The sequence below is a fragment of the Sylvia atricapilla genome, chromosome 4 (assembly GCF_009819655.1).
Source record: "Sylvia atricapilla isolate bSylAtr1 chromosome 4, bSylAtr1.pri, whole genome shotgun sequence".
Lineage (NCBI taxonomy): Eukaryota > Metazoa > Chordata > Aves > Passeriformes > Sylviidae > Sylvia > Sylvia atricapilla.
The window spans coordinates 62,294,179-62,299,960 of record NC_089143.1 but is presented as its reverse complement, the minus strand read 5'-3'; positions in this window follow the sequence as shown (position 1 = coordinate 62,299,960).

Here is a 5,782-nt window from a genome sequence, read left to right as displayed (position 1 = left end):
GCGGCGAGGCGGCCCGCTCCGAGCCCCCGCCCTATGCGCCCCGCCCCGGACGGGCGGGTCCGCACCGCCGCGGCCACCGGGGGCCCCGAGCGCCGCTGGGGCCGGAGCGCCGCTCTGCCCGCCGGGATTGGGATGCCGGGACGCCGCGCAGCCCCCGCGCTGCTTCAGGGCATGCAGAAGGCTCCCTGCCCTGTTCCCGGGCCGCCCTTCCCGGCGCTGGGAGCAGCTCCCCGGGCTGCGGCTGCCCGTGCGCCTTTCCGAGCGCCCGGAGGCGGCGGGGAGAGCTGGCCGCACAAAGCGTCCTCACAGCCCCGCCGGGGATGCTGCCCACCGGGATGGGCGTTTTGTAAGGCCTCAGGGGAGCGGCCCTCAACAGCGAAAGAGCCCGGGAAGAGCCTCTCTCAGCCCTTTTCCCTTTCCTGCGCTGGGTGGTGGGCTTTGTAAAGGATCTCTGCGTTTGGAATGTTGAGAAGAAACATTCCCAGCAGAACAGCTCGGTGATAACCTTTTGGGAGTGTTTCTTGGGGTGGAGGGGTCGCATCGCTGTGTGGTCTTCGTGGGATTAAGTCCACGTGAATGCTCCCGCTTCTTTTTTCCTCTTCCTCCCATCTCTCTCTGTCAGGATGACTGAGGTTATTTAGCGACTGTCTTGTTTGTTTTCCTAAAACCCAAACAAGGCAGCGCTTAGTCAAAATTTTGTCCTGGTGCCATCACTTCTGAACCAACACAAAGCAGACACATGCCTAAATCCATGTCAGCCCCCGGAACTGAGCTGAGTTACACATCAGCACTTTATCAGTATTTCGTAGGCTGCCCTTGGAGCAGGCAACACTCCTTCACCCTGCAGCTTTGGCCCTCATGGAACCCTGTGAAGAGATTTCATGTCTCTGATCCGCAGGGATTGAAAAGCCCTGGGAGTGCTGATCCTCAGAGCAAACACTGCACCAGCGGCTCCCCTGAGCCCTCACCAAAGTGGCTGCATCATCAAGGGAGAGGACAGACGCTCCCACAGAAAGACATGTACTGTGCATGCTTCTCGGTGCTTTAAAGGCAGAGAGGGCTATTTTTAGAGCTGAAATAACATTCTTCCTGCTTTGGTATTTCAAATCTTGCATTGCCCTGGACTAATAAATGTTTCCTTGCAGTATTTGCTTGCTCCATGTCACCAAGAGAGGCCCCCAAAATAGGCTGCCTGGAAAAAAATATGCTTGAGGTATCAGCATTAACCACAACCCTCCCTGCAAGGCTTCTTGTGACAGCAAGAGTCTAGGAAGCTCGTTTTAAAAGTAATAGAGGGGAGGTCTTTGAAGCCCAGTACCCTCTGACTTTCAGCAGCTGAGGCTGAAGAAAACCTTCTGTCAACCAGGTGAGAAGTGACAGTGCTCAGCCCCAGCGATTTTGGCCAGGAAGGAAAATGCAGCAACTAATCAGAAAGTGCCTTAGTCACTTCACCTCTGCTGTCAGCCGGTGCTGGAAGGGAAACAATACACCATATGGGATTTTAAGGCAATTTCATTTTTGGTAAACTCTGAGTGTCTGAGACATTTTGTTCACAGCTCCTTTTTGAGCAGATGGTGTCCCTCTGAGTGCTGGAAAACGCATGATGCTGACAGGCCCACCAAAAACCTATTACAAATTTAAAAAATCACAGCTTGAAAAAAGGGCGCAGCCTGAGGACAGCAAGCATGTGTTGGAGCCCACCCAGTGCAGGAAGCAAGAGAGATGCAGGGAGGCATCTGCCATCAATGGGGTGATGTTACGTGGGTCCTTGGAGAGATTTTCTACAATGATTTCTTCATGGGCTGCCATGGGAGGAGCAGCCCCTCTCCCACCACCCTCATCCTGCAAAGCAAAGCAGCCTCATGCCCCTCTCATTGCTGTCCTTGCCAGGGTGAAATTACCAAAGAAGTCTGGCTGTGGTCCAGGTTAAAAAAAATGGACTTTTTTTTTTTTTTTTTTTTTTGAGAAAAAGGTACACAAAGATAAGGAAAATGGAATTGCTTTGAGTTTGCTTTCATTTCTGAGAGATACAGGTCTTCTGAAACTATATTTGCCACCTTTTTCTCCTGTCCTGCCCCTTTCTGCTCCGAAGGTGGAGTGAGGCCTGGCAGGAAAGGGTGCCCCTCCCAGAAAGAGGAGCAGCAGGGAAAATGGGCCCAGGGATCACTCAGCAGCAATCACTGGAGCTGCTCCACACCTCGAGGCATGAATTAAATACAATTAAAACTGTTAAAAACCAGCTAAAACTGTTTCTCAGTTGAAGTGTTAACCCTAATTCCATTAGCCACATCATCTCCTGTCAAAGCCATCTGTTCCTTTATCGAGCTTTTCAAATATTGTGATGGACTTCATATCTCCAAATGCCCTGCTGATGAACAGATGCCACCTAAGCAAGCCCACCTATGGCTTGGCTTTGACAAGGTGTGCTCTGGGGAGGCAGTGACCTGCAAGGTGCACTCTCTTACCCTAGGAAACATCCCCAGATCCCAACCCTGTGAGATGAAGCTCTTCCCAGTTCACCCACATCATCGCAATCAAGAAAAATTCACCTGGATCAGGGAATGGAGTGGCAAATTGAAGAGACCCATTCCATGTAACTGCAGCAAAGTGGAACCATTTGAGTTTTAGTAAAGGAAATTGAGAAAATGGGGGAAAAAAATCTCATTTTTTCCATAAAAAGAGAAGTAAAAAAAATATTACTGCTGTGATAACAAATACATGGGATAAAAAGGACTTGCAGTCAGGGTGGGAACTCTGGGGAAGGAACCTTGCAATGCCAGTGTGTGCAGATGAGAGCTGCAGATTGGTGCACCCTGGCCCCAGTGGGAGTGTATTCTGGCCTGGCAGGAGGACAGTCCTACAAGAAGCACAGAAAATGCTGTGAAAAAAAGAAAAATACTTTTTTTTTTTCTTTTTTAAAGCATAATGAGATTGGGTAAAATAATTATTTCCTATTATCATGCTATAAATGCTAATGGAATCGTGTGAGTCAGGAAAATTTAGTTGCCACAGTGAATACAAAGGTTAGGCATGCTGGGCAGATGTGGTAAACACCATTTCACCTACATTTCTTATCTGCGCTGCTCATTGGAGTCTTTTCTCCAATCATTTCCCAAGTCCTGCAAAAGGGGATTTTTTTTCATTGCTCTACAGGCAGGCTTTGCTACTCATCTGCTTCTCCTGGGCAGTAGATTTATCTTTAAAAATGCTTGTGTAGGGCAGGCCCTTTACCTGCACTGGGGCCACACCTTTGCTCCTTGCTGGCTTTAGCCCCAGCTTGGCCATGGCTGGTGCAGGAAGGGGAGAGGCAGTGGCACAGCTCCTAGAGTCATTTGTCTGAAATCCAGGGTGGGAATTCTTTCATCATTTTCTCAGAAAAAGCCTAAATCAGGGTTTAACCCTTGGGGGAGTGGGGCAGCAGGAGATGGACTCACTAAAAGCAATGCACCCCATGTACAAGGGGTGATTTAAACAGTGAAAGCCTCTAAACCATTCAGTGGGTAATTTTGCCCATTCAGGGGCACTCCAGGAGCTCCAGTTTTTTTCCCCTGTTCTCACCTGTTCAGCCGGGCTGGTGCTGCTGGGTAGAGGTTGTTGTAAGAGGTTTCTTCTCCTGGGCCAGAGCCACTGTGGGAGCTGGGGCACTTGGGCACATATTAGTACATGCCCTCCTTTCCCACTGGGCTCTGCTTTCAGTTTTGCTTTTCATTCTCCTTTTAAAATAAGATCTTATGGAAAGTTGCACCTTGATTCCCATACACACCCAGAGCATGGTGAACACCCTGTACACAAACACCCTTTTCACTTAAAGGGTACAGCTACCAAACAGCCTCGGGGCAAAAATATCGAGGTAAGACAAGTCCAGCCTGGCCATGCCTTGGGGACTGCTGTCTGGGAGCTGATAGATCATCAACCTCCCTCCAAAGTGAGAGGCCTGCCAGCTGCAAATACTCCAAACATCACCTAACCAGAGCCCATAGGTCAGCCACCACACTTCCAGCCCTGCAGGGATTCTCAGGCTCACCTGGACACAGGAAACCTTTTAGAAGATCCTTTTTTTTTTTTTTTTTTTTTTTTTTTCCCCCTAAGAGCCTCCCACCCCAGCAGCTGAATGTGATACCTGCAGTCAGGCCACATTTCCCATCTGCTGGGCTTATTTCTAGAAAGCTGTGTTCTGGCTGCCTGCCGGGGACAGCAGTTTGCCTTGCACTTCCAAGCTGCAGAGGGCTGCAGACATCTCAGGGCTTACCAGGGAACAGCAGAGCCTCTGGAGGAAGTGAGTAGGGCAGAAATCCACCCCTTGTACCCCAAGAATGCAAACCCTGATGCATTTCTTCAGTAGCAGCACTCACCCTCTCCCTGCAGCGTCTTTCCCAAGGGGTACCTTCAGTGCCAGCAGGTTTTGCTCATTGCTCCTGCACCAGGGATGACTCCAGCACAGCCCAGCCCAGCTGCAGCAGGGATGGTGTCAGATGGAGCCTGGAAGTTCCTCTGCAGTCGGCCACCACAGCCTTGGTCTCACCTCACACCTTGACTGCTGTGTTTGTACGCAGCCTGACATGGGCGCGCTTCGTCAGTGTCTGCATAACCAATTACATGCTGTAATTGAGAGACTAAATCCTCCCTTCTGCTGTAATTTACAGGTTAGATTGTCCTCTAGAGACTGTGCCGAGTCCCAGGGGTCCCAGGGCAGACTAGCATTCCTTTGAGCCACCCCATGCCAGAAAGCAGCTGACCTGCTCCGGAGTTTCCACTTGGAAGGAGCACACAGCTCCAGAGCCAACACTGCTTTTTGTAAGGGCCCAAGCAGTTCTGGGAAAAGAGGTAAAACCAATCCAGTGCCTGCTGTGTGCCAAAGCTGAGAGCCTGGAAACAGTGCAGTGCTGCATGAAAGTACAAATACCTATTCCTGCTGCTACGTGGTGCTATTCCACATGGGTCAACGTGCCAGGAACGGAGCTGGAGACAGCACAAGGTCCAGGCACTGCCAGACCATCAGGTCCCAGAAGACAGTCATTGCTAAAGTCCAACCTACAGCCAGCCACCAATCCACCAGGCAGTTCCTCAACACTTCTGCACTGCTCAGAAAGCTCCAGCCAGGTCTTCAACTACCAAATCAGCAGGTGAAGTACCAAAGTCCACAGAAATGAGTGCAGCTCATGCCCTAGTACCCACCCTACCAAGGCTCCACAAAGTCACCATGGTACTTCATCCAACAGTGGATGGATCCAGTAGCTACCCTGGGAAATGGCAGTGGCCCTTCCTGCCTCCCACATCATCTTGAGGAAGAGAAAACCACACTGAAGAACATGACCAAAGTGATTTATAAAAAATTCAAAACAAACAAGCAAAAAGTTCAAAATAAACACAATAATGCAAATAAATAAGCAAAAAAGGAAATGCACTGAAGTATTCCTTGTTTTACCAAAATTTAAGGCATCGTCTTTAAAAACCTAGTTTTCCTGCAAAGGCTGAGACTTTTTTTATCAACTCTACCACGTGGAGAATTTCATCTACAAAAAGATGGATTCAGGTGGCATAAGCTTCCAGATAAGACATTTGATGGAGGCGCTTTTTCTTTTCTGAACAATGTTTCTTTAGTTATTTTCAGTTTTTCAAACCCAGGTAACTTAACAATGGTTTCAATTTCAGTTTTCAGATCCCTGAAACACACTGCAACTGCTGCTGCTTTTGAAGTCTCATCCCTGGGGAAGGGTGGGGGGAATATTACCTTGTTGTAATTTTGGGTATTCAGAGAGGTTCAGAACAGTGCGTGCCTCTT